We start from the raw sequence: 24,299 nt of genomic DNA, 5'->3' as shown, positions 1-24,299 counted from the left end.
ATTTCCCGATACCAGATATCTTTTATGATGATATACTATTGGTTATTCTTGTTTTTTTTTTTTGTTTCCCTTTGATTGATGAGTGATGCCTTTAGAATTGTATAGTCCTTACCTTTAAGCTGTAACTGCACTTGTGTTAGCCACAATAGGCTAAAAGGAGGGTCTGATAGATAGTAATTTTCCTGTTGCAGAATGTTCTAATGATGTTATGAAATGTTAGCCTAGTGTGTCTGACCAATATGCAGTTACAGCTTAAAATTCATGTGCTGCAACCCACTGAGCTATTTTTGTAATATGCAAGCTTCAACTTCTCTCATAGGAGAGAGGGACTTGTCTATGGCAGACAGACTTCTGATGCTGACATTTGCTCTGCAGCTCCAATGTCTCATGGTACAGTTTTCCCCCCTCCCTTATGAGCAGAAAATCCCTGTTTCAGCATTCCTTGCCTTGAGTTAGTTTTGCAGAAATGTTTCCATGCCCTGGAGAAGCAGAGCTTCGGCGCTGTGACCTTGAGGGGAGATAAGTGTTGCCTTCGCAGGTGCAGATGCCTCATGTATGAGTTCATTGTTCACCATTTCGCTAGTTCTGTAATTTTCCAGGCTGGGCGTGTCTTTACCCTGCCATGTTATGTTATAATGTATTGTCATGATAGGATGAGTCAGTCCTCTCGGTGCACTCCCTGGGGTGTGGACCTGACAGGGCCCATCTGCAGATGAATATTATGTCCTAATAAATATATTTCTAATTCTTCTCCACTGCCTTGCTGGCTTATTATATGAGAATGATAGATGAGTGAGGTAAGTCGCTCAGGTGGATTTGAGCCACGCTTATCAGATGACGCCCGAACAGGGACTCCGTGATAAGGATCTTTCTCACCCGTAAGTGGGTAGCAGAAGGCCGGGGACCCTCTGGTCGGCACGATGGGTCTGGGTACCCAGTTTGATGCCGAGCTTGGTTCTCGCAGCGCTGCCCCACCCTGCTGATCGGGAGAGGTCCCGGTTCATGATCCTGCGCCGGAGTCCAGAAGGCGGAACTTTGGAGCTGACCGTGTTGGTCCCAGCAGCCGGCGGTGGAGAACGGTGGATGTCGGTTCTGCGAGCAGAAGGTGAGTGGTCCGGCTGTTGATTGAGGGAGCTGGGATGCTCCATAAGACCGGTGTGTCTCTGAGACCGGTGTGTCTCTGGTGATTGGAGGAGCCGGTGTGCTCCTGGGGCTAGTGTGCTCCGGGGAACTCAGAGTGCAAGTGGCGCTCTGACAGACTATTGGTGATGGGGGTATTGGGTGGATGTCTGTTTTAGAGCATCCGACCGGGTGGTACTGAGACTGGAATGTGGCTCACCACGGTTAAATACTGGGAAAGGACCCAAACCCCTAGTGAGAGTGGTTTGATGGAAGAGTCCCAGATCTTCCGGGGTAAAGTGCGCAACGGTCTGTAGTGCCGCCCGGGTGGCGGATGTGTCCTCCAACCTCAGAACAGTTAGTGTACTGTTCGGTCTGCGGTAGGGTCCAGGTTCCCTAGGACTTGGTCGACGGGCCTTGTCCCATTATGGTAACACGTGTTTGGCAGGGACTCAATGCATAGGACGTGCGTGTGCGTGTGTGGTTGTGTGTGGAGATAGTTGCTTGGTTCTTTTGTGTCTGGGTATGTGTGGGTTCTTTGGCGGTTTCTGATTGAGTGAGTTTGGTGGTGTTTGATTGAGTGTGCAGTGTTTCAGTAAGTTGTGATGTTTTAGGTGTTGCTGCAGTTCAACTGATGTCAGATTGGCCGAGAGCCAACCCGCTCCTGTAGAAGACTCTTTGAATTTTGAGATGTATGTGAATATAGATTTATCCCGATTTTGTTTAATATTTTTTATGCAGTTAAGATAGATTACTTGCAGGAGAGACTGTTTGCTAGGCACAGCTGTTAGAGCATGTTTGATTCCCTAAGATTGTGGCAGAAAGAGGTTCAGTAAAGACAGATGAGAGGATAGCCCAGAATATGGACAGATCAAAAGTTTAGTTTTAAAAGAAGACAAAATGTGTACATTTAAAGTTGCTTTTAATGGCTCAGTGAGCCAAGGTGAGCAGTGATTAAGAGGATGGGGTATGCATTTAATGTAATATGTTTGATTTGGTTATAATTGGTTTGGTTTGAGAGCAGTCTGTGGGCTGCCTTTTGTTTGTGTAAATGTTTGTTTGAATGAAGTGAGTGCGTCTTGTTGCATGAGTTAGATTGTCTGGTCCTTGTGAGCTACCTGAGATGGTTGTGCCGGACTATCAGTGTGTTTTTCATGTAGTTTAAAGGTACATGCAGGGCTGTGCTCTATGGAAAAGAATTTGGTTTCTTCCATCCCCTTAATTTGTGAACAGTAGATGATGAAGAAAAGGGGATTTGATTACCAGTAATCGGAATGTATATTAATAGAATGTAGGAAGAGTGTAAAGTTAGAAAGAAGAGAAAAAAAGAAAGAGAAATGTATTTGCCAAACTAGTGTTAATTATTGCATGTTAGAAAGAGTTAGGAAGGCTTATTGGCTTTGTCAGCGCCAGAACGACGAGCGTGGAGCGCGAGGCAGATTTGGCCTTGGTGATGAATGCCAGAAAGGCTGGAAGGCTGGCTAGCAGCCCAGAATTCTTAGCTCTTGGAAGACGGTGAGAGTGAAATGCATTTTTTGAACTGAAAAAAGTGGCCTCCAAAAGGGGTGGAGAGCAGAAGTTGCTTAGTTAGTTTTAAACATGACTTGTTGAGTGGATGTGTTTCAGTCCACAATAAAAAATAAAAAAAGGGTTGTAGAACTCTGGGCTGGTAAGGTTTAGAATAACAGTGTGTGAATTTTTATTCAGTTCTGGAAGATTATGTAGAATGGAAACATAGATGCTTGCAGATGTGGAGCAGAGCATGTGTGACCTTGGTGTTATCAGCACCATTCCAATGGGTTCGCAGAGCACAGACAGAAGATTATGGGGGGGGCTAGGAGGCTCAGCTCCTGGCACAGACAGCAGAGATACACAGTTGGAGCCATGTGAATTGTGAATTTGCAGCGAGTCTGCATAATTATGAGTTTTGCTCTTTCCAGCAGACTGCTGCTGGTTCAGACTAAAGTATAATGCAGTTGTTCAGAACACATGTGATTTAGAATTAGGAACAAATTTATGAATAACTTTCAACAGGTTATTCTATTTGGACATAGAGAATTACACTTTAAAATGGCCTAGTCTGAGAAAAGAAGGATTGTTTTGAGAAAAATTAATTTATTAAATATGTTAGTGAGTGTTTCAGATAAGCACATGTTACTCCTATTGTTTGAATTGTATTCAGTAAGTGATTGATTTGTGTGCATTTCAATGGCAAAAAGAAAAGAGAGATTTATTGGTTGTCTGTTGTGTCCCTTTTTGTTGTTGATTTTTTTTGTTTCACTGTTGGATCATGTCATAGTATAAAAGTTTTCTATTTCAATAATTATTGAGTTGGGGGGTCTCTGATTGGCATACTGATTAGTGTCTTTGCTTGTGGATAACTAGTGGAGAGTACTGATGATGCGAGGGTAGGTACAGAATATTGCTTGTGTTGCTCATAGGAGCGGTCTGGTGGGAATGTATATATATGTGTAATGTATGTGTGTAATGTATATATGTGTGTAACAGTATTTGTATGCAGTTTGTCCATGGGACACCATTGCAGTGGGCCAAGTGCCCCACCCGCTGAGTGGAGATGCAAAGTACGTGTTTTGTGCAAATGTCTGCTAGTGTGCACTGGAGTATTTAGTATGTTCTGGAGGCGAGAATATACCTTTGGCCACCGGATTAAATGTGGTGAGATGGCGCCCTTTTTCTTTAAAGATGTGACAGTAAATGTGTATATTTTTCCCTTTTTGATGCTGCATTAAATGTCATTACAAGATTGTCATGTGATTTTCAATGCTGCTAAATGTTTTATATTCTTGGCTGACGGTTAAAGAGGTTATGACTGGTTCTTGTCTAAAGACAGCAGACAGGGTTTTCAGAACGGAAAGTGAACAGTTAGTATATATAGGGTGATGATAGATAATATATATGAACTGTTGTGAATGAGCTCCAAGCATAGGTTTTAAGGTAAGTATTTGTGGAAGGTATTTTGACTAAGTGGTTGCCTTTTTGTCCAATATTTTGTGTGTTGTTGTTTTTTTTGTGGTTTGATTTGTTTCATTTCAGTGCAATGGGAAATATTTTTATCTGTGTGTTACGGTGAGTATTGATGCAGCTTTGTGCTGGACAGATTAAGTGTGCACTGACACCGCATGATGCATGACATGCATGAGAAAAATATAGTCCTTTGAGTAACTAATATTGTGTCTTCCTTTTGTGGCCTTTGAGTTTGGTATATGTATTGTTGCGTATTATTTTATGTTATACGCATGTACCTGTATGGTGTGTTTTATGTTTTCTTTGGCTTATTGTGCATTGCTTGTTCTGTTCTGCGTGGATGGTATGCTGATCGATCTTAAGCCTGACAAATTAAGAAGGCCAGCATGCTGAGTTTTGGGCCGCAGGCTCACTGTGCATGAAATGCATGGCATCGTGTTGTGTGTGACAGCTCATTTGCATGTGTTACTGTGATTTGTCTATGCTTTCTGTGCTTAGCACAGCAAGTATACCTGCTGCCTTGGTATGCTTGTTTTTATTTTATGTATGTTTCTGTATTGTATTGTTTTGACAATTCAATTATTGATACTAGAACAAGCTCATCTGTGGGGAATTTGTTCTGGTCCCTAAATTTCACAGACAACACTTCAGCAGTGTATGTCTATTTGGTTAAAAGGGGTATAGAGGAAAATACACGAGTTCTACGGGGTACTCATGGTGTTGTGTCACAAGCCTGACCATCACCTAAGTAATTTTTGTTCTTTTATAGATTTTAATTTTGCCGCCATTTCCCTAATGAATGTCACATAGTGCCTGGTTATGGGGGACTTTAGCTGTGTCCTAGTCCCATTTCCTTTTCCTTACTCCTTTTCCTTAGTTAGATTGTATTAGATATTAATAGGTACACGCATCATTTTATGGCAATGACATTTGTTCATGTGCTAAAAGATGTTCTAGCCCTCTCAAAAGTGCTATGTCTCCCCTAGAATTTTGTTTATGTTCAGTGCCACACCCAGTGATTGATGGTGTTAACTGAAGTGAAATATGTTTCAGATTTCCTTCTGTCAAAATGGGGGAGGAGACTAGCTCCCCGCTGGAGCTAGCTCCCCGCTAGCTCTCCTATAAATTAAAACTAGGTAACATGTATATTGCTCTCTCCTGTCCTGCTTTGATCTAGAAGGGGAATTAGATGTGGGTAGTTTTGTTTTACAAGTGTTGGGTAATAACACCATTATTGTAGTCTTGCAAGTACATTGCTAGTTCTTTATTAGCTAGTCTGTGAAAATAAACTGATAGTCTTTATTAGATGATTATTTTAATTGGATAGGGATGAAAGGGATGAAAGGACTGGTAGCCCCAGACTAATGTTTCCTTATTTGACCTCTGAAGGGAACAGCCCAGACTAGTGTTTCCTTATTTGACCTGTGAAGGGAACAATAGGTCGGTACCTTTTTGTTGATTTTTCCTTCACATTCCTAGGTAACAACATCATTATTGTGCAGCACTAAGTAAAGGTGTACAAGTCTCTTATCAGTTAGCCTGTATAGTTGAGCTGATAATCCCTATTAGAGCTGGTGAACGGGTTTTCCCCTAAATAAAATGTTACATGGTCTAAATAGTGAGAAAGGTGAAAGATGCTTGTGTGATCCTCAGCAAAATATTTTTTAGAAATTAAAGATTTGTAGAAGTTAGTTTCCTGCTGCCTCTATAATATGTGAGCATGGTCATGAGCATCATGAGCAAAAATATAGTTGTTTTGAGTAAGAAAAAGAATATTAGAAGTGTTTGAGGTTTTGCACAACAGTGAAGGTTCACAAAGTAGACGCTGTGTGCTCGCTATAGGAAGAGCGGTTTGAACTTCCCTTTTTGCTGTTTCTCAAGTGCAAATGCGGGAATACAATATGTCTGTTTGTTTTATTTTTTTCTCTTCTCTTAGAATTCAGTAAATGCATACGTCCGTCCACAGGTAATACAGCGAAAAGTCAGATATGTAATGTATTACCTATTGTCCGTGCACAAATTTATTAGAGCGATATGAAAGCACAGAATAGACGTCATTTGGTTTCTTTGAATTTGAATTGTATTCATATGCCTTGTCTAAAGATCTTTGTTCTGTTCATCAATAGAAATGTATCACACTGCCAGAGGGGACCAAGCATCAGATCCAACTTCAAGACTCGGTGCAAGTCAAGTCTCGTCGTCAGAAGATACCAGCGGAAGTCTTGCTTGGAGCCAAGGTACCACTGAAGCAGCTGTAGGTGTGTGATTCCTGGGTAAGAAAAGGGAAGGCCTGACCGAGATGGAGGACTCACTCTTCGCTTTTGTTCCATTTCCCAATGGTTGGAAAAGGTTTCTCAGAAATACTTGAGAGGGGCAGTTCCGTCTGTGCAAAAGGCTGCCGCCTGTTCTCCAGTGGTTATGCTTCAGGTTTCCCTGTTCCCCATCTGTTTTGGAATATACAGTTTTGTGTGCTGATAAGGAGGTACCTGGTCACACTTTATACAATCTATGGCCTCGACAGAAGAGCGGTGCACCAGGAGAAGAAAAGTAGGAGGTAGAGAGAGACTTTAGTCTTAGGGTACAGATACAGTGCTCTTAATATCTGTTAGATTCATATCTGGTGTACTGAGCGAGACACTGGACCGAATTTGTAGAGGGCACTACCTGGATTGGTGGTTGCTAAATTCTGCAAGAAAGACTTTGCATCATTGGCCAAGATTGTTTTCCATTTGAGTTGCTAGCAAGTGCAGCTCCAACGCAGATGATTTTTTAATTTTTTTGATGAGTTGCTAGTGAGTGCAGCTCCAACGTAGATGATTTTTGAATTTTTGATGGACAATACGAGCCTGCCTGTGAGGCTCAGATGGACACAGGGAGAAGACTCCCCTCTGGCTGGCTGTGTTGCAGATTGTTTCCTTTAGTTTACTTTGGACTTTTAGCTAGGAAAATGAGTCCCTTTGAATGTTCCTATTCCCCAGGAGGAGCAGCCTCTACGGCTCCTTGTCCAGATGTCCCAGATCTCATTTGGTTCTCATAGTCTACAAATGTAATATTGTGTTTGTTTGTAACCTAACTGTTGCTTTCATATTTCTCTTTAGAGAGTTAGTTTCTTGTTGCTTGGCACATACCTTCATGAGTATTATTTCAAAGCCACTTGAGAATGTCATTGGTACACTAGATCCTCGCGAAGGGGAGCACTGGGAAGTTCATTAGGATGATGCAGTATTCAAATGTTGCACCTGACACATGTTATTTATAGTACTGCAAATTATTGGGTGTGTGGGTCATTGCCTTCATACACACACAGGGGTGGAAAATTGTTGCTTGTATTCTTGCCCTATGGAAGTAGCTGTGAGGGTTAGTATACTGTGAGTAGTTTAGTAAAACACATTTCTCAGCCCGATAAACATTTACTTCATGGATGTTAGATATAGATCCTAGCTGATAATGCAAGTGAGCCCTCAGTATTGGATTAAATAGGGTGTTTTCCATGATAATGACAGTTTGATCTTATTTGCATTAATTCCTGCTCATGACTTAAAGTGTGATGTATTTTTAAGTAGTCCGATCATGACATAGTGTTATAGAGAAATGGTACCTCTAGAACATATGTTTAGATTAGTCAAAAAGGAGGGTGCTTCACACCCAGAGAATAATTATTGTCTTAGTAGGTATTGCAGGGGTTGTTCTTTTACTTGTTGCCTCTGCATTTCCTGCCCTATAGTATGCTGCACTACTTCTGTGATTATGCCCATCCTAGTATTTAATTTCCCGATACCAGATATCTTTTATGATGATATACTATTGGTTATTCTTGGTTTTTTTTTGTTTCCCTTTGATTGATGAGTGATGCCTTTAGAATTGTATAGTCCTTACCTTTAAGCTGTAACTGCACTTGTGTTAGCCACAATAGGCTAAAAGGAGGGTCTGATAGATAGTAATTTTCCTGTTGCAGAATGTTCTAATGATGTTATGAAATGTAAGCCTAGTGTGTCTGACCAATATGCAGTTACAGCTTAAAATTCATGTGCTGCAACCCACTGAGCTATTTTTGTAATATGCAAGCTTCAACTTCTCTCATAGGAGAGAGGGACTTGTCTATGGCAGACAGACTTCTGATGCTGACATTTGCTCTGCAGCTCCAATGTCTCATGGTACAGTTTTCCCCCCTCCCTTATGAGCAGAAAATCCCTGTTTCAGCATTCCTTGCCTTGAGTTAGTTTTGCAGAAATGTTTCCATGCCCTGGAGAAGCAGAGCTTCGGCTCTGTGACCTTGATGGGAGATAAGTGTTGCCTTCGCAGGTGCAGATGCCTCATGTATGAGTTCATTGTTCACCATTTCGCTAGTTCTGTAATTTTCCAGGCTGGGCGTGTCTTTACCCTGCCATGTTATGTTATAATGTATTTTCATGATAGGATGAGTCAGTCCTCTCGGTGCACTCTCTGGGGTGTAGACCTGACAGGGCCCATCTGCAGATGAATATTATGTCCTAATAAATATATTTCTAATTCTTCTCCACTGCCTGGCTGGCTTATTATATGAGAATGATAGATGAGTGAGGTAAGTCGCTCAGGTGGATTTGAGCCACTCTTATCAATCCTTCCTTAGAATCGATCAATTTCTACAGATATTTAATAACTATTTCACAATTAGATATACACAATGTCCAATTCATAAGCCGTAACAACGGATTCAGAAATCCAAAACAAGTAATATTCTTAAATTCTTTATTAAAAATCCGTATGTAGATTAGACTTCTCAGCTCACACTGCCGACACGTGTTTCGTCTCTTTGCGAGACTTTTTCAAGGCTGGAAGTGTCAAACAAATAATACAATAAATATTTCATAAATATCTTGTACAGAATTCATAATCAGAGGAAAACACTGCAAAAAATACAGAATAATATAATACATACATGTTAAAAAAACACCAAAAGTACAAAAACATAATGTTTTAACTGAATTATACATCATTCGTCATATGACATAGTTAAAAGTATCTATGTAGATTCATTCAACATAAGGGATAAAGATATTATATCTATATATAACTGATTTTGCCATCATACAGATATATTCATACTCAGTCCAATGCTGGGAGACATATGAAGTAAGCATACACTATCAACCATAGTGTCAAAAACATTTGCACTACTGGTCGCAGTTAATGTAATCCAGTAACAAGGAATAACAGATGTGACATAATGAGAGTGACCACACACTATCTAGATTATAATAGTAAAAAACAACAAGTATATCAGGGAAAACCTACCAGATACTGTAGACAAGTATAATAGTGATCTGAAGTAGGCCAACCCCTCCACGTTTTCCCTATGTCCAAAAGTAGAACCCCTCAAAGAGTAGTGGTGATGATTAGATAAACACCCAACAGTCCTAAAAAGAGAGAAACAACAGACATAAGTAACCAACCAAGATCGTATAGGTATCAATAACCAACTTAGTTCTATTCTCAATAAGGCCTATCATACACCCCTCACCAGTTATTGACGAGGTTGAATAATCATGGCCTATTAATCCAGCATCGAATACCACAAAATAATTCTAAAAGTTTTTCACGAAGTAGAGTTCAACAATATAATGTCTAAAAAAGAAAGAGAATCACAAAGCAACATATAATAAGCAGCAACAACAACAGACAGTTTTAAATAGACTGAATAATCAAGAGGGTAGGAAGGAGGAATAATTGTCCATTTACTTCCCCGGGTTAAGTATAAGGGTTATCAGGTGCAGAAATGGACACTTGTTACAATTCTAAACCTTTGGATAGAAATTCTATAGCGCCCTCAAAAACTCAATGTATTACGGTATTGCGGTATATATCTTTTTTCCGCCCCACATTGTAGTTATGGCATTTATCATTGGGTGCTATAGTTCGTGATTGGTGCCTGCCTCATCCAGAGGCTCCTCTGGTCTAGTTTGCAGTGTCCAGAGATTTTTCAAAGGGTACCCCCACCGGACAAGGGTAAGTGAAAAATGGTGAGAAAGTGAGTTTAAAAATATATAGAACTCTTCCTCAAAATCTTTAATAAATGGTGTGAGTCTATAATAATAAAACATAAATGATACTTATAAAAGACCAAGTAACTTGATCTTTAAGTATATTAAAAGTTGTGTCGACATGTTTCAGCCCCCCTTGGCTCAAAAGAGTCTATGGAGCTTTCGTCAGGACTTACAGACAGACAAACATTGAAAGGTGTCTTGTACTTACACAATTTGTGCAGTAACTATTTGGTTGCCTTATTCTAGGCTTTCACTGACCAGTCACCCTCTTTTGCGCTGGAAATGGAGAAAAAGAGAGGAAAATACAGACAAGGAAAACACATCTATACATTTTACGATGTTATTCGCTGTATTGTGGGGGTGGAGAACGATAGCAGTTGTCTAATCTTTCTACTATCTACATTTAGATTATATCTGACAATTGGTTAGAAAGCCTACTGGGGGCAGAGGACTGAGAGCTTCGAAAGCGTTATAGTCATGGATGAAAAAGTCATTTTGTGAAAGAACCATTTCAAATACGTTTTGAAATAACTAAAAACAGTGGATCTTAGAGAGCGATTAGTCATGTTTTTGATCCCAGAAGTGAGATCGTGGATGCCTCTCTGTTCACTGTTCAGTAACCCACCCACTTAACGGAAAATATATTTATCTGAAAACATATGATATGCTCGCTATGCATGCAGTACTCAAAAGTTATGCTTTATATCATTTTTACCATTTGCAAACTGTGCGCATACTTTGGTGACTCAAAACAGCGATCTTCTTACCTAGTGGTGATTGTATATGTGCCTCTTCAGGGGGTTCCAGCTTCCTTATAGCTCAGAGCTAGAGGCAAGCGGAACACGATTTATTTAATGCATATTTTAGTCTTACCGCATTTCGGAGAGGGAAAAATGCCGAAGTCTTAAGACTCCTGGATGCCATTACCCGCATGGCTGTGGATGCCGCCGCTTGTGCTGACTCTGCCCCTGGATGGGGAAGGGCTTCACCGGTCTTTGTTTTAAAGGGCTCGTGTTTCGTTTTTAGAATAACTTTATTGTTTTGAGGTAAATGCACATTAACGATTGGTGTGTTGTTATGGGAGTAACCCGATTCTATCACTGTTCGTGTATTCGTGTAGAAGTTATACCAGGATGTCAATTGTGCCTTTATTGTGCCGCTCGGATATTCATCTCTGGAAACTTTTTGTATGCCATTCCTCACTCGATTTGTCTTGACATATTGTGACATTGAGATCTATGGGTGCTTGTTGGTTATTTTAAATCTCATGTCTCATGATGAAATGGTTGTCGATATATTTACAATAGGGCAATAGGCAGTCACTAGGGACACATTTTCCGTACATAAACGGTTTTTTAAGGGTGGTTTGATTTTCTGCATTGTTCCCAGTCAAATAAAATCGAGTTCAACCATAATGAACCACATCGCATTGTCGGACTTTTTTCATCTCTAGGGGAATATAATGGTGTTATTTTGCAAATTGGTGCCAAGGTATGGAGTCGTTGAGACCCCAGATGTGGGTTTTAAGACGATTCACCCACCTTTGTTCCTTTTCGTATAGCTTTTTTTCGGCATCCTGGGTTTTATCCTCGAGCATTTCTAAGACTGTCCACCGTAGGTCTTCGCTTGAGTGCTTTGTCTCTACGAAGTGGGCACAGAGTTTGGTCGTTGTTTTTTTGAGTCTTATATTACTTCTGTGCTCTCCTATTCTGGTTTTGACTTTTCTACAAGTCATCCCTATATATTTCTTATGGCAGGGACAACTAGCCATGTATATGACATGGGTAGAGTTGCAGTTTGTGTGTTGTCTCTGCGTCCATAGAAGGGTGTCTGTGAGTTGTAATTGTTTTGAAGTTGTCGTGAATTTGCAGGCAATGCAATTCCCACACGGATGGTGACCTGTTATTGGTGTCATAGTCATGTCTCTTGTTATTACAGATTGTAACTTTTTCTTCTTAGGACGTGTGTGGACCAGAGTGTCCCTCAGGTTCCTGGTTCTTTTATTCGCGAATCGTGGTTTTGGCCAAGAAAATTTTCCAGTGTTTAGGATGTTCCAGTTTTTATTCACTAGCTTTTGTACCTCATAAGTAGAGGGGCAAAACGTTGTTACACAGGTTGTTAGGTCTTGTACTGGGTCTTTTGGGTGGATCTGTAGAAGACAGTCCCTTGGTTGATTGTTTGCACGTTTTCTACATTTGTTGATGGTAGCAGTTGTGTAGTCTCTTGCTTTTAGCTTCTTGCTGAGTTCTTGTGCCTGTATTTTATAATCACCATCTTTTGTACAGTTTCTTTTAATTCTCAAAAACTGACTGTATGGAAGATTGTCTCTCAGAGGCTTCGGATGGTAGCTCTTATAAGAAAGGAGACTGTTTTTGGCAGTCGGTTTGGTGTATGTTTTTGTATGTAGGATGTTATTTTCCACGAAGATAGTAAGATCCAGAAAGTCAACGGTTGAGTTGTTAGCCGTATACGTGAATTTCAGCCATGGATCACGGCCATTTAGCCAATCGATGAATAGTTTTAAATCATGTTTTATATCCCATATGAAGAGGATATCATCAATATATTCTTCCAGTATAAAATACTGGAAGAGTACGGATTTGATTCGTTTAGTACGTGTTGGCTCTCAAAATGGCTCACGTAGAGTCCAGCCACCGAAGGGGCAAAGGCACTCCCCATGGAAGTGCCATGGTTTTGCAGATATAGGTCTCCGTCATATTCAAAAAAGTTTTCTTTGAGGGCCAATTTGCAGCATTGGGGAACAAAATGCCTCGGAGTATGGTATTTCCAGTCTTCATTATAAAGGACGTCTTCGAGCATTTGTAGTGTGTCATCTTGGGGTAAGCTCGTATATAATGACTCTACGTCTAATCCTACCAAGAGCATTGTTTTTTGACCAAATGATTTTTCAGAAATCTGTGTTAACAAGTCTCTCGTGTCCTTTAAGTAGGTGGGCGTCTTCTGGACCAAGGGTTTAAGATATTCATCTGCAAATTTTGAAAGTGGTTCTAGGATCGATCCTATGCCTGCAACTGTAGGTCGTCCTGGAGAGGGGAGTTTATTTTTGTGAGTTTTGGAGAGTGAATAGAAGTAGGGGATCTTGGGTTCCTTCGCCAGGAGGTAATCTGCTTCTTTGTTTGTTACCCTAATGTGGGTTTCGGCTTCATAGATCATCATCGTGATAGTGTTAACAAGTCTCTCCGTGGGATCTTTATCAATTTTCTTGTAAAACTTGGTATCCGATAGGAGGGTTAGGCATTGTTGATTATAGCCTTCTTTACTTAAAATCACAATCCCACCCCCCTTGTCAGCGGGTTTGATCACTATATCTTCATTGTCTTCAAGGGTCTTAAGCGCTTGGCGTTCTCGTCTGCTAAGATTTTGGAATGGGATCTTCTTGTTTTTCTCCATAGCATCCACACCTTTCAATAGGGCTTGTTCAAAGGTTTGAAGCTCTGGTGGAACGCTTCCTGTTGGGGGATTGAAAGTAGACTTTCTCCTTAATCCAGTGTCTCCATCTTGTGTCGGTTTGGGGGTCCCTGAAAAGAATGCTTTCAGTTTCAGGATGCGGCAGAATTCTGCTAGTTCACACTTGAGTTTGAAACTATCCATAGGTGGCGTGGGTACATATCCTAATCCTTTATTGAGTACATTCTTTTGGTCTTCAGAGAGTTCTGTATTCGAGAGGTTAACTATTAGTGATTGCTCTTGCTCATTGTTGCTTGTGCTGAGGACATGCTTCTCGTTAATATGTTCCGTTGTAGGTCTTGCCACCCTAGAGACTTTTTTCTTCCTCTGGGTTGATTCTGGCCTCTAGCTAAAAAAGGCAGTTGTTGTTGATGTTGATTCTGTTGGCCTGATTGTTGTTGTTCTCCCATTGGTGGTATTGGTGGCATTCCATAGTTATAAGGATCCATCCACCCTCCATACTGTGGCATGTATGGTTGAAAGTATGGTATATTCATATTAGGATAGTATGGTCTTTGCCATCTATTGCCCCTTCTTGGCCGTTGATAGCGGTTGGCATTCCTGCCTCTCTTTGTGGTGTAGTTTTCAGAGCTGTTAACTGAATTATTCGAAGAATTACTCCCCACAGATTCATTATCTGTACCCATCCTACATACAAAAACATACACCAAACCGACTGCCAAAAACAACAACTACACTCTATCCTTGATGAAGCTTTTGAAAATGGTTTCCTTGGAAAGAAAGAATTTGAATACTTAAGAATTAAACATCCAAGAATTCCGCTTTTCTATGTACTACCAAAAGTACATAAAGATGCCAACTCCCCTCCCGGACGACCGATAGTATCCGGCTGTGAGTCCTTGATGGAACCAATCTCCAAATTCGTGGACTTTTTCTTGAAGCCTTTCATCCCTGATGTAAAATCTTACATCCGAGACACAACGGATTTCATTAATAAATTGCAAGACGTGAAATTCAATGAAAAAAACGACTGGCTGGTTACAATGGATATAACTTCTTTGTATACCCAAATACCACAAGACGAAGGATTACAAGTTCTAAAATATCACCTAGAAACACGAGACAAACCCGAACAAGTACCAACAGATTTCATCTTACAGTTGGCAAAATTTGCATTAAAAAACAACTATTTCTTGTTTGATGGTGAGTTCTATCTACAAATAGGCGGAGTAGCGATGGGTTGTCCCTTCGCCCCGGAATTAGCCGTATTATTCATGTCCATCTACGAAGACAAATTCATCTACCAAGATAACCCCTTCAAACATGCAATAAATTATTGGAGCCGTTTTATTGACGACGTGTTCTTTGTATGGTCTGGCCCTGAAGAAGAACTAAAAAGGTTCAACCAATGGCTCAATAACAGAACACAAGAAATCAAGTTCAGCCTCGTATATTCAAAAAAGAAAATTCCATTCTTGGATGTGGAGATATATCCTTCGGACGAAGGAGAATTGAAAACCACTCTTCACAAAAAAGAAACTGATCGAAACAGACTTTTGCATTTTAATAGCAACCACCCCCGCAGCCTCAAGGAGAATTTGCCATATGGGCAGTACCTGAGGATTAGGAGAAACTGCCAAGACAGACAAGAATATGAAAAACATGCAGACAAACTCACCTGCAACCTAATCGAACGCGGATACCCTAAAAAATTGTTACGCCGCTCCAAAAAAAGAGCATGGTGGACACCGCGAGAACATCTATTGGCCAAAAAGACCAAAAAGAAATTGGACCGAATAGTCCTAGTAACCACCTTCTGTCCAAATTCAAATCTCTTAAAGAAGGCAGTAAACAACAACTGGCACCTAGTTAAAAATCTGTGCAAAGAATTGGAAAAACCGCCACTATTCGCATTCAAGAAAGAGTCAAATCTGGCCAACAAATTAGTAAGAGCTGCACTTCCTACGAAACCATCTACCAATTTAAGAAGTATGATGGGTCTCCCTCCCATCATAGGACATCATAAATGTGGAGGATGCAATTGCTGCGATTCGACAGAAGAAGGACCTATTTTCACACACAGTGGAATATCATGGAAACACGAATCTTTTACAAATTGTAAGACTAAATGTGTGATCTACGGCATTAGGTGTCCATGCAACCTCCTGTACATCGGCAAAACAAATCAAGAGGTCCGCGCCAGGATCCAACAACATAAATCAAGAATAAAGCGGAAAGTACCAAATGCCCCTTTAGTCAATCATTGGCAATCAAACAACCATGAGGAAAGAGACTTGCGATGGACAATCATAACTAAGGTGGAACAAGACCCCAGAGGGGGCGACACAGATGCAAAGCTGTCCAAAACAGAGGCTTCAATGATCGTTAGATTTAATACAGCGATCATTGGATTGAATGAACTTTCAGAAATGTTCAAACTTTAAACCTTGAACCACTGTGACAATGGAGTCCCTCATCAAAAAATCCCATAGGCACAACAACCCCCCTTTCAAAAAACACAAATAAAATGAAGCGGTGCAGAATGCATCTTTCGCGAAATGATCATAACCGTGGGACCACACCGCCCAACAACATGACCAATACATGACCATTTTCAAAAACCACCAAACTGAAAATGACACACACTTCAAAATATAGAACTAATCTGCATCGAATTGACTAGGCTAAGATGGCCGCCGCAAAACAGAGAAACTCCGTGGGATCTTCAATCAGGAAGTAAACATATTCTGCAAACCGGCTTCCACACCGAGAGACGGGACCCTGGTCGAACACACCGCAAATCAGGTATGTGCCAATAGAGACTTCCAGACTCGCATGATGTGCCATCCAAATGAAGCGCAATCACACTAAGACTGTCCCCACTTGATTTCACAGACGCGCTGTGAACTGCCCGCCGATCGACACGAAATTGACTTTGACGGCGAGCCTGAATATAAAAAACCGGTAAGAACGCTCACAGCTCCCACAGCGAGTGTAGTACCAAGTCAGAGTAGCGCAAGCCAAAAATCGATCAGAAATAGTACTAATAGTCGTCCAACACTCTTTTTCAGAATCAAATCCCCATTTGATTTCACAGACGCGCTGTGAATTGCCCGCCGATCGACACGAAATTGACTTTGACGGCGAGCCCGAATATAAAAAACCGGTAAGAACGCTCACAGCTCCCACAGCGAGTGCAGTACCAAGTCAGAGTAGCGCAAGCCAAAAATCGATCAGAAATAGCACTAATAGTCGTCCAACACTCTTTTTCAGAACTAGAACAGCAGCACAAGTCTTAAACAGTGAGTATGAGTTCACGCATGTTTCCTTGACATTGAGAGGTGCATTACATGATCGGACTAAACAAAGTGTATGTATATGTCATATAGGTGGTCTCGCTTTGCGGATGTTTTGATGAAAAACGCTGAGGCACAACTAGCTTCCACTTAGAGAGGTAAGAGACAAAGAAGTGGGTGTTGAACTAAAAGCAGTTTCCACAGAATCCCTAATACAGGTCCCTTGTCATCCACAGCCCACGGTCCTGACGAGAGCTCCAGAACTAAGGAGTTCGAAACGCGTAGACCCCTACAGATCACGTTTTATACGTGGAAGCCACAAGATATTTGAAAGTATTTTCTCCTAAAGTAGAAAGTCAATTTACGAATGAGAATCTACGGCTTCTTTAAACAAAGTGTATATAAAGTGTAAAAATTGTATGATTTTTTAGACTGACAATTGGTTGAGTGTTTGTTGAGTATGATGGATCATGTCCCCCAGTATGAATGAAGGTTTGAAAGTTAAGTGTTGTCACAATTTACGTTCATGTTTCGTTCTTTTTGCAATGTGCCTCAAGAAAATGTTTTGTGAACAAAAAAACGTTTAAAAAACATGAGAAAAAGAAATATTTGCAAATAAAAGGCAAATCTACATGGATTAACTCAATGATAAAAGTCTCCCTTGCATTCAGTTCTAATTCAGATGCAGGAAACAAAATAGTAGGTTGAAATCATTTGGCAGTATTGGCATTTTTGTGTGATAACAATAGTTAAGGCAGGGTTTGGCCTTACTGCGTGGGAACCCATACCCAGTGGCGATTATAAACCGCTATCAACGGCCAAGAAGGGGCAATAGATGGCAAAGACCATACTATCCTAATATGAATATACCATACTTTCAACCATACATGCAACAGTATGGAGGGTGGATGGATCCTTACAACTATGGAATGCCACCAATACCACCAATGGGAGAACAACAACAATCAGGCCAACAGAATCAACATCAACAACAACTGCCTTTTTTAGCCAGAGGCCAGAATCAACCCAGAGGAAGAAAAAAGTCTCTAGGGTGGCAAGGCCTACAACGGAACATATTAACGAGAAGCATGTCCTCAGCACAAGCAACAACGAGCAAGAGCAATCACTAATAGTTAACCTCTCAAATACAGAACTCTCTGAAGACCAAAAGAATGTACTCAATAAAGGATTAGGATATGTACCCACGCCACCTATGGATAGTTTCAAACTCAAGTGTGAACTAGCAGAATTCTGCCGCATCCTGAAACTGAAAGCATTCTTTTCAGGGACCCCCACACCGACACAAGATGGAGACACTGGATTAAGGAGAAAGTCTACTTTCAATCCCCCAACAGGAAGCGTTCCACCAGAGCTTCAAACCTTTGAACAAGCCCTATTGAAAGGTGTGGATGCTATGGAGAAAAACAAGAAGATCCCTTTCCAAAATCTTAGCAGACGAGAACGCCAAGCGCTTAAGACCCTTGAAGACAATGAAGATATAGTGATCAAACCCGCTGACAAGGGGGGTGGGATTGTGATTTTAAGTAAAGAAGGCTATAATCAACAATGCCTAAACCTCCTATCGGATACCAAGTTTTACAAGAAAATTGATAAAGATCCCACGGAGAGACTTGTTAACACTATCACGATGATGATCTATGAAGCCGAAACCCACATGTGGATAACAAACAAAGAAGCGGATTACCTCCTGGCGAAGGAACCCAAGATCCCCTACTTCTATTCACTCCCCAAAACTCACAAAAATAAACTCCCCCCTCCAGGACGACCTATAGTTGCAGGCATAGGATCGATCCTAGAACCACTTTCAAAATTTGCAGATGAATATCTTAAACCCTTGGTCCAGAAGACGCCCACCTACTTAAAGGACACGAGAGACTTGTTAACACAGATTTCTGAAAAATCATTTGATCAAAAAACAATGCTCTTGGTAGGATTAGACGTAGAGTCATTATATACGAGCTTACCCCAAGATGACACCCTACAAATGCTCGAAGACGTCCTTTATAATGAAGACTGGAAATACCATACTCCGAGGCATTTTGTTCTCCAATGCTGCAAATTGGCCCTCAAAGAAAACTTTTTCGAATATGACGGAGACCTATATCTGCAAAACCATGGCACTTCCATGGGGAGTGTCTTTGCCCCTTCGGTGGCTGGACTCTACGTGAGCCATTTTGAGAGCCAACACGTACTAAACGAATCAAATCCGTACTCTTCCAGTATTTTATACTGGAAGAGATACATTGATGATATCCTCGTCATATGGGATATAAAACATGATTTAAAACTATTCATCAATTGGCTAAATGGCCGTGATCCATGGCTGAAATTCACGTATACGGCTAACAACACAACCATTGACTTTCTGGATCTTACTATCTTCGTGGAAAATAACATCCTACATACAAAAACATACACCAAACCGACTGCCAAAAACAGTCTCCTTTCTTATAAGAGCTACCATCCGAAGCCTCTGAGAGACAATCTTCCATACAGTCAGTTTTTGAGAATTAAAAGAAACTGTACAAAAGATGGTGATTATAAAATACAGGCACAAGAACTCAGCAAGAAGCTAAAAGCAAGAGACTACACAACTGCTACCATCAACAAATGTAGAAAACGTGCGAACAATCAACCAAGGGACTGTCTTCTACAGATCCACCCAAAAGACCCAGTACAAGACCTAACAACCTGTGTAACAACGTTTTGCCCCTCTACTTATGAGGTACAAAAGCTAGTGAATAAAAACTGGAACATCCTAAACACTGGAAAATTTTCTTGGCCAAAACCACGATTCGCGAATAAAAGAACCAGGAACCTGAGGGACACTCTGGTCCACACACGTCCTAAGAAGAAAAAGTTACAATCTGTAATAACAAGAGACATGACTATGACACCAATAACAGGTCACCATCCGTGTGGGAATTGCATTGCCTGCAAATTCAGGACAACTTCAAAACAATTACTACTCACAGACACCCTTCTATGGACACAGAGACAACACACGAACTGCAACTCTACCCATGTCATATACATGGCTAGTTGTCCCTGCCATAAGAAATATATAGGGATGACTTGTAGAAAAGTCAAAAACAGAATAGGAGAGCACAGAAGTAATATAAGACTCAAAAAAACAATGACCAAACTCTGTGCCCACTTCGTAGAGACAAAGCACTCAAGCGAAGACCTACGGTGGACAGTCTTAGAAATGCTCGAGGATAAAACCCAGGATGCCGAAAAAAAGCTATACGAAAAGGAACAAAGGTGGGTGAATCGTCTTAAAACCCACATCTGGGGTCTCAACGACTCCATACCTTGGCACCAATTTGCAAAATAACACCATTATATTCCCCTAGATATTAAAAAAGTCCGACAATGCGATGTGGTTCATTATGGTTTAACTTGATTTTATTTGACTGGGAACAATGCAGAAAATCAAACCACCCTTAAAAAACCGTTTATGTACGGAAAATGTGTCCCTAGTGACTGCCTATAGCCCTATTGTAAATATATCGACAACCATTTCATCATGAGACATGAGATTTAAAATAACCAACAAGCACCCATAGATCTCAATGTCACAATATGTCAAGACAAATCGAGTGAGGAATGGCATACAAAAAGTTTCCAGAGATGAATATCCGAGCGGCACAATAAAGGCACAATTGACATCCTGGTATAACTTCTACACGAATACACGAACAGTGATAGAATCGGGTTACTCCCATAACAACACACCAATCGTTAATGTGCATTTACCTCAAAACAATAAAGTTATTCTAAAAACGAAACACGAGCCCTTTAAAACAAAGACCGGTGAAGCCCTTCCCCATCCAGGGGCAGAGTCAGCACGAGCGGCGGCATCCAAAGCCATGCGGGTAATGGCGTCCAGGCGTCTTAAGACTTCGGCATTTTTCCCTCTCCGAAATGCGGTAAGACTAAAATATGCATTAAATAAATCGTGTTCCGCTTGCCTCTAGCTCTGAGCTATAAGGAAGCTGGAACCCCCTGTAGAGGCACATATACAATCACCACTAGGTAAGAAGATCGCTGTTTTGAGTCACCAAAGTATGCGCACAGTTTGCAAATGGTAAAAATGATATAAAGCATAACTTTTGAGTACTGCATGCATAGCGAGCATATCATATGTTTTCAGATAAATATCTTTTCCGTTAAGTGGGTGGGTTACTGAACAGTGAACAGAGAGGCATCCACGATCTCATTTCTGGGATCAAAAACATGACTAATCGCTCTCTAAGACCCACTATTTTTAGTTATTTCAAAACGTATTTGAAATGGTTCTTTCACAAAATGACTTTTTCATCCATGACTATAACGCTTTCGAAGCTCTCAGTCCTCTGCCCCCAGTAGGCTTTCTAACCAATTGTCAGATATAATCTAAATGTAGATATTAGAAAGATTAGACAACTGCTATCGTTCTCCACCCCCACAATACAGCGAATAACATCGTAAAATGTATAGATGTATTTTCTTTGTGTTATTTTCCTCTCTTTTTCTCCATTTCCAGCGCAAAAGAGGGTGATTGGTCAGTGAAAGCCTAGAATAAAGCAACCAAATAGTTACTGCACAAATTGTGTAAGTACAAGACACCTTTCAATGTTTGTCTGTCTGTAAGTCCTGACGAAAGCTCCATAGACTCTTTTGAGCCAAGGGGGGCTGAAACATGCAGACACAATTTTTAATATACTTAAAGATCAAGTTACTCGGTCTTTTATAAGTATCATTTATGTTTTAATATTATAGACTCACACCATTTATTAAAGATTTTGAGGAAGAGTTCTATATATTTTTAAACTCACTTTCTCACCATTTTTCACTTACCCTTGTCCGGTGGGGGTACCCTTTGAAAAATCTCTGGACACTGCAAACTAGACCAGAGGAGCCTCTGGATGAGGCAGGCACCAATCACGAAGTATAGCACCCAATGATAAATGCAATAACTACAATGTGGGGCGGAAAAAAGATATATACCGCAATACCGTAATACATTGAGTTTTTGAGGGTGCTATAGAATTTCTATCCAAAGGTTTAGTTTTAAATAGGCCCCACTGTCTGGGTAGTTGAGCAACGGCAAGTGTAGAGAGTATCCGAATAATGCACTCCCACGGTGAGTAAAGTGAGTACAGAAGCGTATATTAGAGAGAAGCCACCTCCTCTACTAATTTAAGTAGAGAGACCATGTAAATAGGCTAATATATCAAAAAAAGATAACACTGCTAGGGTTCTTGCTCACACCCAATGATCTCAAAAGATGCATGTCTCTGTAATACAAATGCATTGTAGATAAAATCAATCTGCAATGTGATTGTCATATCAGGGTATAGTTTCTCAAGCAGTAATTATGGTTACAAAAAAAAACACATCGCGACAACAATCAATACAATATAAGAAGATGAATGTATCTTACACGTAGCCACACTTACCGCGGCTTAGCACGGCATCATATCAATATTGGGATGCCCTTCAAGTAGTATAGTCTGGCCTATACAAGTACGAAAAAAGGTATAAGAAAAAATACAAGAAAAGATAATAATATATCATCATGGCACTAGACTTGTCTGCAATGTGATTGTCAAATCAGGGTATAGTTTCTCAAGCAGTAATTATGGTTACAAAAAAAAACCTCACATCGCGACAACAATCAATACAATATAAGAAGATGAATGTATCTTACACGTAGCCACACTTACCGCAGCTTAGCACGGCATCATATCAATATTGGGATGCCCTTCAAGTAGTATAGTAGTATAGTAGTATAGTCTGGCCTATACAAGTACGAAAAAAGGTATGAGAAAAAATACAAGAAAAGATAATAATATATCATCATGGCACTAGACTTGTCTGATCTCATAAGGGGCAAGAATAAGTATGGGGTCAAACTTACTGTGTTGAAAAACACGTTATAGCCAATAAGCACCCCCTTGTGTATATTGAATGAAAAAGACCCTGATAAGTCTAAAAACAAGGGAGAAAAACGAGCAATAATTAGGGAGGAGCATGCGATATAGTATATACACTATTCCAATTTAGACACTCTGCACTTTATATCATAAATAATATTGTTATCCAGTTGTCCCCCAGTTTGCCTCTTTACACTCCCTATTCTTGTATTAATCTTATAGCCTCCCAAACGCATAGTACCTACATGGTCCACTTACAAGAAGGAGCGTGTTACCACTATGTTGATTCTAAATATTATCTGACTAGTTCCTACAAAAACCTGAGCGTTAATCAGCACACTTTAGCATCTCATACCATACAAAGTTCTCAATCCGACACCTACCTCAAATAAGACACGTAAGTGTCAACCGCCAAACACCAACACGAACCGTCTAGCGTTTGGCCACGGCCTCCACGCCCATATTTAAAGGGCTGTATTGGCAACAGCCCTTCTACGAGTCGCATATAGGAGGCATGAAAAATCATCACGAGCGCCCAGTGAGCGTGGCGGCCATATTGTAATATAGTTGTTTATAAAAACGCATGCCAAAGTCCTGTAAAGATAGACCAAAATGACCATATCCTTGTCATTTTGCAACAATTTAAAAAATCGGATAGAGTAATGTTGATGGCTATTGTCCCACGCCTATATCAATGGTCAAAAAAACCATACCATGACTAACATGTGTTACAACAACAAATTTAAACTACAGCATGTGTATATAACACTTTCTTATTATATATACTCCTCATGCCCAAGAACCAAGTATTTACAGACAGAAATAGCGTTCAAAAGGGACTAGAGCCCGTATAGGATGTGACGGTGCAAAGGCATGAATGCACCCGTTCCCGATTCTTAGAACAAAATAAGCGGCCATCTTAGATGTATATCATAGCCTGTCCCACAGAAAACCCCCCCAGATATCAGTAATTAGTGTTACAAAACGTTAGCATAAGCACTGTTGGAATAATATGTGTAAAATGAAACATAAATAGAAAGTAAACATAAAACCTAATAGGCAACCAGTCTTACTGGGGATGTAGAGAAATGATGGGAAATGAAGGGTATAACCACAGGACAAGAATGAGCCTGGGCAGATACCACATTGAAACAGTCTCCCAGCAGTGTCCATAATAAAATGTTTAGGATCAGAATCTTGTGTACCAATGAAACACTTTCCTTATATATATTATTAAACATATATATAAGACAATCATGTGGTCAGTAACAAGTTATCGAGTCTCCATAACCAGTGTTAGTAGAAGGTATCGATATGGTGGGCACACTGATCTCTTTTCATATAACATACCAAAACCATATATAATTACGCTCCTTTTGATGAATCCAACAACAATTGGATATATAGGCAGCAGTAGTACAAACAGAACCAATCAAATCCTAAAAGGCACCATAAGTTAATCTTTGAGAAATACGTGTAGCTCCCTATCCGTATTTAGCCCTAGT

This window comes from Lissotriton helveticus, chromosome 5_1 (assembly GCF_964261635.1).
Source record: "Lissotriton helveticus chromosome 5_1, aLisHel1.1, whole genome shotgun sequence".
In the NCBI taxonomy this organism is placed as follows: Eukaryota; Metazoa; Chordata; class Amphibia; order Caudata; family Salamandridae; genus Lissotriton; species Lissotriton helveticus.
The sequence above is the reverse complement of the archived record's forward strand: the minus strand, read 5'-3'. Positions refer to the sequence as shown.